The sequence below is a fragment of the Tasmannia lanceolata genome, unplaced genomic scaffold (assembly GCF_043159265.1).
Source record: "Tasmannia lanceolata isolate RefF3 unplaced genomic scaffold, GAP_Taslan_0.1 ptg000015l, whole genome shotgun sequence".
In the NCBI taxonomy this organism is placed as follows: Eukaryota; Viridiplantae; Streptophyta; class Magnoliopsida; order Canellales; family Winteraceae; genus Tasmannia; species Tasmannia lanceolata.
Genome location: NW_027518692.1, coordinates 14,042,613 through 14,055,542, shown reverse-complemented (window position 1 = coordinate 14,055,542; position 12,930 = coordinate 14,042,613).

Genomic DNA, 12,930 nt, shown 5'->3' with positions numbered 1-12,930 from the left:
TTTTACCGCAGCAAGAAATATAAAATAGATGACTACTGTAAAAATTTTGAGAATTGTAACTGTGAACTGATGTCAGTGAAAAATCTCACCAAATCTGATAATTTTCAAAGAAAGCATCAAATAATATATCAAACCAATTCCTAAAATTCATAAAAATTCATGGTAGAATATATCAGTACCATATTAGTTTTACACGAAATTGCATTAATTGTGGAATTTTTTTAGTATATATTTTATTTTTCTTCGTCGAAAAGATGTTTTTGAAGAGTTTTCTATTTTTAAAACACGATTTTTGAGAAAATTACGACTCCGGAAAATGTCCTTTAACCTTGTTCTGATATGATGAACACAAAAAAAATTTAAAATTCCAAAAAATAGATCATCCTGAGATAGCTATTTTTTCGAATTTTGTAATTTCTCAGCTATTATTTTAAATGAAATTCCACTCTTCACTCAAATTTTTGAAACCCTTTGATTCAATGTCCGATCCAATCCGGTGGTTATTTTACTCTATTTAAATAGATCATTATATTAAATTTCGGGACGAATCGGAATTGAAACACTTATGTAGATCATGATATTTAGCGCACACATATAATATTGAATTAAATTCAATTAAAAATTAAAAACCATGGAAAAATACATAAAAAATGCCAAATAATCCTGGAAAAATCTAAGAATTGTGCGCCTACCTGTGATGGAGATCCTCGCCGAATCCGAGAGCCGAAAAATTCCGAGAAGATCCGTCGATATGTACTCCAATACGCTTTCTTTCTTTCTTTTTCTTGTTTGTTTTTCTCACATGTTATTAATTCAATCAAAACTTGAAGAAATTAATCTACCAAGAAATCCGAGCTCCAAGGATTCTGCAACGAGAATTTATTCTTCAAGGAATTTGGCCTTCAAAGATGTGATCCCCAACGAAATTCGGTAAAGAAGAGGGACTCAGGCTTCAAAATTTGAGTGCAATTCAGCTGCTACTGCTGCTGCTGTATATGATGTGAGAGAGTATGGGTCACAAAGTTCTTGAATAAAGAGATCCCAAAACCAATAAAAAAATCTGTTATGACCGGATGTGAGATAATAAGATGAAATGAAGGATGAGTAGGATGATATATGAAAGAGAGGGTATTAGAAGAGATGTGGGGACCAAGTTTCAAGGTCTGTTGAGATGAGGATTGATGGATCTAGATGATGAGAGAGTGGCACTCCAAAATACTTATGAATAAGAGAATAATAGTGGAACGGTTTTCTCTAAACAGTACGAGCATGATCGAAATCTCTTGTTGTGAGGCAAAGAAGAGTTTGGTTTCTATCAAAGGGAAGCGAGAGATAGTTGGTCTACCATCCCAACCTCCCCCGCTTGATCTGTTCTTTTTTCTTTTCTTTTTTTCCAAAACAGAGAGCCGTATCTTCCTCTTTTTTCTTCTCGTTTTCTTTTTTTTTCCTATGGAAATTGAGAGAGATGAAAGGTAGAAGGTTGAGAGGAATACAGAGAGTGAAAACTGAGGGTTGAATGTAGAAGAAAGGGAGGAACAGAGGATGAGGGAATACGGGAAAACAGAGGGGTAGAGAAAGAGACTTTTTTTTTTTTTTTTCGTTTTTTCTCTCAAAAAAACGACACTCTGTTTTCGTAGAAAAGAACAAAGATGGTTCGGCTGTGCTTGAGGGGAGGTTAGAGGGATTGAGAAACAAACAGAGGGCAATGGAGAGATCGAAAACGTGAGAGTGACAGAGGAGAGACACAGAGGAAGAGATGGAGAGGGAGATCGTGAAAGACAGAGGAAGAGATGGGGAGAAAAACACAGAGGGGAGATCGCCGAGGCAGAGGGAGATTGCCCTTTTGGTTTGCCACAATATCAATCTTCACAAAAACAGAGTCCCCATTTTTTCCTTCGGGTTCTCCTTTTCCCCTCCACAGAGCTCCTTTTGTTTCTTTTTTCCTTTTTTTTTTACCGCTTGCTCTCCTCCCCTCAACGGTTTTTCAATCAGATCGTATATAGAATTCCCTCCCAAGAAATTGCTAGCTGCTTCCCCAAGAATAGAGAGAGCCAAATTCGCTTGCCAAAACCAATCAAGGAATCGCCTGTTTCGTGCCACCTTCCCGCAATAGAATAACTTCAAGACGCACAGCTTATAGAAGGCACGGCTGCTCCATTCGTCTCATTCTTTCTTTCTTTTTTTAGAATTCCTAATATGTCCCTTTCAATTATAATATTACCTCCTTCTAAAGATAGAATTCTATTTGGGAAACCCAATCCCAAATGATTAGCTCTTCATCCGGAAAATTCTCAAATAAGGCCCACACATGGTGGCCCAATTTGGGATGAAGCCCATTTGAAATGATCCAAACCATCCCCATAAGATGATCCAAACAGTCTATTTAATTTGGCCGCCATGTAAATGAGTTGCACCCTCGAAATTATCTCCATAAAATGATCCGAACTACCTAATTGATGGGTCATAACATGAATGGTCATACCCCACAAATCAACCATTGGATGATCCAATCCGCCCACTTAGTGGGCCGCAATACAAATGGGTTGGGCCCACAAATCATTTTTCATGGGATAATCCGAGCCACTATTGGATTGGGCTAAAACCAAGATGGGTTATCCCCCAAATCATTTCCTTGGTTTGATCTGAATTGCTCAACTTGATGGTCGCAATAAAAATTGGTTGTTTTCGCAAAATAACCTCCCTGAAATCTTGAATGTTCCCTTGATGGTCATCTTTAAGCAGTAAATCGAAGTAGGTTCAACACTTATTTTTCATTAAAACAATATGCGGGCCCCCTGTTGGATCTAAACAAATGCTCAATACGGGCCCATCTCTTGCTCGGATCCTCATGAACAACCCCTCTCAACACTTAGCAGGACGACGCAAAACATGACAGAAATAACCAAAAAGATCAAGAAAACATAGGGGACGGACATCGAAATGGAGAATACTGACAAACTGACAGTGAAACACTAACTTCTTTGTTGATTAAAGCGAATCAAAATGGTGGTGTCTACAAGCGGGCAGGAGGTTGAAGATGTGTCAAGCATAATCAGTCTGTTGGGAGGTTGAAAACCATTGTAACATTAAATTCTGACAGCTGGTAGAAAATTGAAAGTGTTTCAGGCAGAATCAGTCTCTTGTGCATTTGAAAGTCTTTGAGGCCCGAAGCCCTGCTATTGGCATAAAAGCGCCGAACCCTTCAGCAAGAGTCAGTCTCTTGTACCTTCAAAATCTTTGTAACCCAAATTTCATAAAAGAAAGCTTGAATCTGTTCGAGTTTTGTTAAGACTCCTGAATTGGAAGAGAAATTATACTAGGGGCATCTTTTATGTCCTGATGAAAGTCAGACCATAAAAGATACCTAGCATGAGTTGATAGTTAAGATGGCAGTCTTGACAAATCAAGATTTGAGAAACTTGAACGTGTTTTCCAAGTCAAAATTTCAAATTAGGAATGATCATGATGCTGTCTAATCATTCCGTTCTGTTGATCTGTCAAGATGCTGTCTTCTCAGATCCTAATTTAGGTTTGATCATGATAACTGTCTAATCATTCCTTTTTGTTGATCTGTCAAGATGCTGTCTTCTCAGATCCTAATTTAGGTTTGATCATGATGATTGTCTAATCATTCCGCTTTGTCGATCTGTCAAGATGCTGTCTTCTCAGATCCTAATTTAGGTTTGATCATGATGATTGTCTAATCATTCTGCTTTGTCGATCTATCAAGATGTTGTCTTCTCAGATCCTAATTTAGGTTTGATCATGACAACTGTCTAATCATTCATTTTTGTTGATCTGCCAAGATGCTTTCTTCTCAGATCCTAATTCTGGTTTGATCATGATGATTGTCTAATCATTCTGCATTGTCGATCTGTCAAGATGCTGTCTTCTCAGATCCTAATTTAGGTTTGATCATGATAACTGTCTAATCATTCCTTTTTGTTGATCTGTCAAGATGCTGTCTTCTTAGATCCTTATTTAGGTTTGATCATGATGATTGTCTAATCATTCCGCTTTGTCGATCTGTCAAGATGCTGTCTTCTCAGATCCTAATTTAGGTTTGATCATGACAACTGTGTAATCATTCCTTTTTATTGATCTGTCAAGATGCTTTCTTCTCAGATCCTAATTCAGGTTTGATCATGATGATTGTCTAATCATTCCGCATTGTCGATCTGTCAAGATGCTGTCTTCTCAGATCCTAACTTAGGTTTGATCATGATGATTGTCTAATCATTCCCTTTTTTTTGATCTGTCAAGATGCTGTATTCTCAGATCCTAATCTAGGTTTGATCATGATGATTGTTTAATCATTCCACTTTGTCGATCTGTCAAGATGCCGTCTTCTCATATCCTAGAGTGGTTTGATCATGATGATTATCTAATCATTCCGCTTTGTAATCTCCAAATCCCTGAGTGGCTTAATTAGAGGCTGTCTAATCATTCCATTCTGCAATTTGTGAGAGTCTGTCTCACTATCCCTTGAGAGTCTGTCTCAATGTTTCAGTATCTCAGTTTTCTTGACGAGAATCTGTCTTATCAATTCATCTTATCATTTCTTTCTTAATTGATCCGATGAGAATATGTCTCGTCAAAATGTGCTGTCTGTTCGGCTTTGGCATTCGTACGACAAGCGCACTCTGCCAAAGAGGGGCATCTGTAGATACCCCATTTTGACTGGACCCTAAAGTCTCCAAAATTGAATAAGAACTTCAAAAATCCAATAAAATTCCCAAATTCAGAGTCACAAAATATTCCGAAATTAATCTCAAAATTCCTCAAGGACTGGGCCCAAATGAGAAGAAGGCCTGAGTTTTTGAGCATCTTGTTGTGCGTATTCCTAGGTACAAATTCCCCAGGAGGTTGTTAGTATTCTCAGGGATACCCCCGCAAAATTTCATGGCAATCGGGCAAAAAATGTAGAATAAGACAGGTGAAGTGTGTGCGATAATCAAAGTTGGGTTGGGATAAGGTGAATTATCAAAGCTTGGTTGTGTAGATATCGCCCTCCTTTTTTCATAAAAGGGAAGATATTTGTGTTGGGTATAAGGGTGATTTGCCATCCTTAGAGGGGTGATTTTGGAATTCTAATTTTACTTAAGGTGTAAGCAAACCTTAATGGCCCTTGGATCAAATCAAGGGGTTAGGATCATTTGAAAAGAAAAGAATTTGTTACCCTATTTTCTACCCGGACCCCCCCCCTTTTGGTTAAAAATTGTCAAAAAATGCACTAGGTGGTGGCTGTCCATGGAGAATGGAGGGGTAAGATTTTCATTTTCCTTCTTATATATGCCATTGAATTAGGTTTCGAGGGGAGGGTTTTTTGATTTTTGCAAAAGAGAAGCCTCATTTTTTTGCAAGAAAACAGAGAGCGAGAGAGAAGCAGAGGGAGCCCATCCTCTGGCCACCCTCCAACCTCCGGCCAAGCCCCCCTATCTCCTCCTTCTTCTCCTCTCATCTTCACCATCAGCCACCGAACCCCATCTGCAAACTCCATCTCCATCGATTCCGGCAACTTTGCCGGAATCCGACCCATCGGCCATCTTCTCCGACCCCAACCTCTGCAACTCCGACCATTTTTCCACCATACCCAAACCCTCATTCCCATCTCAGCCACCCTCTATCAAAACCCATTTTCACTCGCACCATTTTCAACCTCTGCAAACCAGCCAAACCCTCTTCATCCATCTTCTTCTCCGGCAAGCCTATTCCACCTCCATCTACCATCCTCCACCTTCATCTCCATCTCTCCGCCGCCACCAACCACCCCAAAACCCACTTCGAAAAACCCAAAATCCGGCCGGCCCATTCTCAGCCACCATCCCCCTCTCCTCCACCAAACCACAACTCCGAAAACCCTCATCTCCATCTCCTTATCCAAACCGCTACCCTCAAAACCCACATCAAAACCCCTTTCTTCAACCTTAAACCCATCTCAGCCCTTTTAATTTCATCAAACCCTCTTTCATTCCACCCCACTTCTATCTTCCACCCCACCTCTGCGACATACCCACCTCCATCTTCTCTGGCAAGCTCGCCGGATTCCGGCCAAGCCACCTCTGCAACTACTTCAGCCACCACTAAATCTGAATCCGACCACTAAAGCCTCTTCTCTGTTTTCGTTTTAAACATCAAAAGGAAATTCTCTTCTTCTTCTATTTTGTTTGGAGTTTTAGCGGAGAAGGGTTGAGAGATCAAGGGAAGGGAAGAAATCATAGCAAGAGAGGAAGGACACAAGCAAGGAGGTAAATCTCTTCTCATTTCTTATTTAAAATATTAGCTAGATTCCATCTCTTGCCTGTGCTGTTTGATTCTTAGGCAAGTGTGATTTTCTAAAAGAAAATTAGTCTGTGATAGGCTAATTTCCTTTTGCGGTTCATGTCTTCAAATCATTGTTTCAGAAACTTCTATGAAATTCTGCTAAGCCATTTTTATTTGAGGAACAGCCTCTGAATCCAGGTTTTGTTGGGATCTGTCTTAGATTTTGTTGCCCTTATCCAATGGGAAATTCGAAGTGGGCTTGTTTGCATTGGCAAATTGACAGGTGTTTGGATCGTTTAACTGGATTTAATTTTATTTGAATAATGAAAATCTTGATCAGTTATATGAACAGGTGAATACTGCATACATGAGCTCATTATGTTTAAATGTCTTTCAATTTAAAATACTCTTCATGTGTATTTTTGTGAGATGGTATTTGCCCAGCTATACCTGTCTTTGTTCTGTCATGTGGAGATGATGTTGGTTTAGGCTATGTTTTGATATTTGTATAATTCAGATTATACTGAATTACTGCATATTCCGGCTTAGTCCTTTTTCATGATGATTTTGTGGGAACTTTAGAGCTAAGAAAATAGCAAATATGGGATCATATAACAGATACAATTTGACCCCCGCTCAAGTGATTGGTCTTGAAAAACTTTAATGCGGGTGTTTGAGGTCATATTAGCTCTAAGTCAGGTTTTATTCTAGGGCCTGTTTCAATTGTGATTGATAAGCATCAACATATGTGTTTGGCCGCTCACCTTTGTTTTCGCTTTGATTTAGTCTCATGCATGGTAAAGTGGCAGATTCAATCCTTAGCTTTAGTTTATTCTCGTAGCCCCTCTCGTGTGTATCCAGACAACCTAGTTTGAGAGTCTAGTGCTCAGTCTCCTTCTCTCCATGATTCATTTTTGGAGTTCTAGGTGTGTATGCCCAAGCAGCAAAGAGGTGGACCTTGGGTTTTCAAATCCATTTTATTGAAATTTAGGTTTTGTCTAGCACCTAAGAGGAGGAAGGGGCTATGATGAGGCTACTCGGAGCCCACATTAATCTTCCTCTTTCCTTCCCTTTCGAGGGTTCTCTTAGTTTTAGGATTTTCCTTAAATCTTAGGGTTCCTATAGCTTTTCGAGGGGTTGTTCATCGATTGCAGAGTTTGTCTGTTGGGTCAAGGCTATGACGGAATGCTTCTTGAGCCAACCCCTTCCCTTCCTGCCTTAGAGTCTTCGAAAGTTAAGGGATTTCTCCCTCTTTAGAGTCTGTCATAGAGAGTTTAGGAGTCCGTCCTACCATCCTAGGGTTTAGGAGCCTGTCCTACCCTCATAGAGTTAAGGAGTCTGTCCAACCTCTATAGAGCATAGGAGTCTGTCTTATCGTATAGGAGTCAGTCCTTCAGTCTTCCAAGAGTCTGTCCTATCATCATAGGGGTTAGGATTCTTTCCAACCTCTCTCGTCAAGTCATGTGATTTTATCCACTCTTGCAAGGTATAGGATGCTGTCAATCACTTGTAGAATCGTGATTCTGTCATTTCCCCCCGCAAAGCATAGGATGCTGTCCAACCTTTGCGGGATATCAGGAGTCTATCCTACCCTTATGATGATAGGATTATGTCCTCTTGTGTCAAAAATTCAAAAACACTTTAAAAACATCTAAAACATCAAAAATCTCAAAAATCTTGAGTCATTAAGAGTGTAGTTAGGAAAATCCGGTCCGAACTACGGATGGCTTGATCCCTAGCTGAGGGGTTCATAGGCAGCTCAGGCATGCAGCTGGCATCCCGAGTTCAGTCACCCATTTTACACACCATTTTTTACAAATATTTCTCGCTATCTGGTCCGAACTACAGATGGCTTGATCCCTAGCTGAGGGGTACGTAAGCAGCTCAGGCTTGCAGCTGGCATCATGAGTTCAGTCACAACTTTCACAATTTCAAAAGCTTCCATAAGCTTCAAAACCTTTATAATCTTCTCAAAATACAAAAATTCTTCAAAATAACCTTGCAAACCATTTTCAATCAAAAGATCTTCCCATAGAGTTAGGAGTCTGTCCTGGGCGTTTGGGGTGTCTTAGAGTTAGGAGTCTGTCCTGATTTTGTGGATTTATCATGTCTGGTCGTGTGATTGTCCCTAGAGTTAGGAGGCCTCGAGTCGTGGTCGGTTAGACACTTAGTCAAGCCGATGGCTAGACTAGAATGCGCTTAGATAGCCTATGGTTTTCTTTAGGACACACAGCCTAGTCACACATAGGGTGTAGGGTCCACTTGCATTAGTTAGGGCATATAGGGAGTCCTAAAAATTACAATTCACTTGAACTTAAGTAATAGCAAGAAACTTTAAAAACTAGTCAGGTCTAGTCGATCGAGTCTAGGATAGCGGTCCTAGAGGGTTAGGCATTGTAGTTTAGCATAGGTCGTCGAACTACGTTGGCTTTGATTCTTCCCGAGGCCGGGATACGTAGTGCAGCCAGGATGGATGGCCATCCTGGTCCGACTCAAGTATCGCATTAGAGTCAAGTCTTTGTCATATTGTATGTTTTGCTGTGTTTTCTTACTTTCCTGTACAGATCCTATACCTTTAGTTGTAGTGTGCATGTGTTTGCCCGCCAGAACTTAGACACCAATTAGGCATAACACTCATAACCTAGTTATTCTTAGGTGACATGTCTTTCATTTTTTTTTGTGTGTGCTTCTTATTCATCTCCGAGACATGCATGATTAGATAGACGTTATCTCGGGGATATTCGTTCCCATTTCACGTGATTTTCGCCCAAAACTCTTTAAAGTTAATAATAAATGGCATAAGAGACCAGGTGCTTGCACTTGGGCGAATTGGGGGCGCCTAACCCCTTCCCCATTCGTCATCAGGCACGGACCCTTTGTATCTCTGGTTATCTGTTGCGACAGAGCACATCATGGGATCTAGAGCCTACTTCCTTGGATGTCGACTCTTTCTTTGTTTAAGGTGCGCCTCGAATCCGGGCTAGTCCCCGAATCGAGAGGTAGCTCACTTTACATCGCCGCTCATTCTGTGAGGGGCACTCTTTCGAGAGTTCCTTGGTGGAGCTCTCCTTCACGTGGATGATCATGAGACTCGTCCGGGGGCCCGTCCCCCCGCCTCTCTCGGATCGGGGTCCACAATGGGTAACGACAAGAGTATCCCAAATAACCTTGGCGGAATAAAAAAGAGCTACTCTATTAAACTCCTCCGTAGATAAGGCGCAAAACAAAGAGTTTATAGCTTTGTAATTTAAATTTGCATGCCTTTTCTCTACAACATTTCATTCTTCAAATGGCTTGGAAGGCAAAGTGTATCCATTTTCAACAATATGCCAAAGCTCCATATCTATCGAAAGAAGATAGATGCGCATCCTTGTCTTCCAATGTCCATAGTTGGACTCATCAAAGAAAGGAGGTCCTAGTTGTGGAATGGCCCTCCGGAAGTCCGGTTCCATTTATGTTTGCCATTTCACAATTAGAAAGTTGCCAATGATCTTATGATCTTTCCCTTGTTAAAATTTTAGAAAAAAATTTACCAAAGATTTTAAGAAAAGAAAATCTTTTAAGAGCCAAGGCTCTGATACCAAGTGAAATTCCAAGGGTAGGCCCGATTACTATTCTAATGGCAACAATGAGGAGGGAAAATTAGGTTCCTAACAAGTTTTAAGCTTTTGAAAACTCTAACCCAATTTTAAAGATTAAGAGATCAAAATGAAAAGTAAGCACACAAGTTAAATCCTAAGTGCAATAAAAGAAAAGCAAGAGATAAGAGAGAGAGTGCACCTGAGATTTAAAGTAGTTCGGTCCTCCAATGTGAGGCCTACTCAACTCTACCAACCAAACCCGTTGATGGCTTCACTATTTGATCTTCTTAACTTCGGCGAAGATCGGTGCCGATTACAATTCCAATTGCCTTTAACCTTTGTGGCAATCCTCACCACGGAGAGTGGGCTCCGCTTCTTCGAACACTCGCCCGAATACAATCGTCTTGATAAAGAAAGAAAGAAACAAAAAATCCCTCACAAGGGTTTACAAAGTTTGAAGAAGATGTACAAATTTGAGCCTATGATCCAAATCCTAATTCTAGAGGATGAGAGGCATAAACAAGCTTGATACACTCTTAGGATATTCCAATAGGTTTTTAGAGTGTTAGGATTGATAGTTGGCAAGTTTAGAATACCCATATATATAGAAAACCCAAAATATGACCGTTTGGGGGCATAGTGGTAATTCTGGCAAAAACCCCAACGGCTGTAATTTCTTCCCGAAATAGTGGTCTCGGAGTTCCGAGAAATTCTCGGAAGGAGTTCTGGGAATACAAACAGAAGATAGAAAAATGCTACTGGACCATTTCTCGGAGCTCTGAGGAATCTCCCGGAGTTCCGAGCTCGGAGCTCTGAGAATATTCTCGGAGTTCCGAGAAGCCTATATGCAGCTGGTTTTTCAATTCTGTTTCTTATTCATTTGGGCTTTCAACTCTACACCAAGATGGGATTGTTTATGAGGGTTCCAAAGTGTTGGAACACCATAAGGACAATCTCTTAAACATTTAGGGGTGTGTGTTTTACTTTATTTATGCCTCTAAACACCTAAACTAGGATTGGATCTTTACATTCTAAAACGACTTCGATCTTCAATTGCGATGCTTCAAGTCTTCATGTGTCTTGGATCTCCGATGTCTTGGCCTTCCGAATGTGATCCAACGAGAGCTTCTTGGCCTCAATCCAAGCAATCTTGTCTTTATACAATCATGATCTACAACTTAGACAATCAAACACATTAGTGATATAAAATAACTTGTGTATTGGAATCATCAAAAGAAGATGGGAATGCCAAGGTGGGAACCATTGGGCTTACAACTATAATATGGATTTGGTGGGGACTTTCGCATGAACAGGCTCATACAATTGAAGAGGCTATTCTCAAAAAGCATCATCACCATTGCTAGGTCATCATCATTTCGAATGTCGTACAACAAGATTTGATATGGATTATTGGAACCACTATTTAAGCTCCTCGAAACCACTAAATTGTAGTTCCGAGGTCTACGTAATGGTTCCAATAGGTTTAAAACACAAATGATACATCCATGATGACTTTTAAAACCACTAAAATACTATTATAATGTACCAATCACAAGTTAGACTCTTGGAACCACAATTTAGAGTGTTGGAACCACTATGTAACCTCTCGGAACCACTAAATTATGGTTCCGAGGCCTACGTAATGGTTTGAATATGTTCCAAACACCAATGATACAGTCATTATCCATTCAAAGACCAATAAAGTAGTATTACAATATACTAACCACTTGGGAACCATAATTTGCAGTCTTGGAACCACTCTTTAACCACTAAATAGTTGTTCCGAGGCCTACTAAATGGTTTCAATAGGTTTAAACACCAATGATAGAGCCATAATGACTTTTAAAACCACTAAAATACTATCTTGAACCTATTGGAAACATAATATAGTAGTTCCGAGGTGTTATATCCTGGAACCACATTGATGGGTACCACATCTTATACCCTGGAAGCACTAGGGAACCACATCTTATACCCCGAAAACACTAGGGAACCACATCTTATACCCCGGAACCACTAGGGAACCACATCTTATACCCCAGAACCACTAAGGAACCACATTTTATACCTCGGAACCACTAGGGATCACATCTTATACCCCAGAACCACTAGGGAACTACATCTTATACCCCGGAACCACTAGGGAACCACATCTTATACCTCGGGACCACAACTTATACCCCAGAACCACTAGAGAACCACAGCTTATACCTCGGAACCACTAGAGAACCATATTTTATACCTCGGAACCACTAGGGAAGCAGAGCTTATACCCCGGAACCACTAGGGAACCACATCTTATAACTCGGAACCACTGGGGAACCACATCTTATACCTCGGAACCACAAGGGAACCATAGCTTATACCCCGAAACCACTAGGGAACCACAGCTTATACCCCGGAACCACTAGGGAACCACAGCTTATACCCCGGAACCACTAGGGAACCACATTTTATACCTTAGAACCACTAGGGAACCACATCTTATACCTCGGAACCACTAGGGAACCACAACTTATACCCCGGAACCACTAGAGAACCACATTTTATACCCCGGAACCACTAGGGAGCCATATTTTATACCCAGAACCACTAGGGAACCACATCTTATACCTCGAAACCACTATGCTCTGTTTGGTTACCTTTTTTTGAGAAAAATACCAGGGAATGTTATTCTACTGATTTGCTTAAACCTGTTTGGTTTGGAATTTAGCAAAAATGGGGAGTTTGACCACTGGGGTTGTCGGCCCTTGTCTGCTGACGTGGAACCCTCTAAACTCCCTCAACACATTTCTCCAAAATGAAGAAAAAATGGGAGAAATTCTTGGGCAAATCTTATCTTTTGAGTTTTATTCAGACCTGGCAATTACGGGTCACTAAGCCTGGACCCGCAGGTCACCCGAATTTTTATTGTATTTTTTAAGATTTTTTTTGTATAGGAATGTGCTAGCCACCTTCGTCGAGGCCACTTGTCGGCTTGTGGCCCATCATTTGATGCAAAGATTGGCAGAAGTAACATTGGTGCAAAGGTTGCTAGCAAAAACATAATAGCAAAAAATAGTAATCATTACGGATTTGTGGCAGA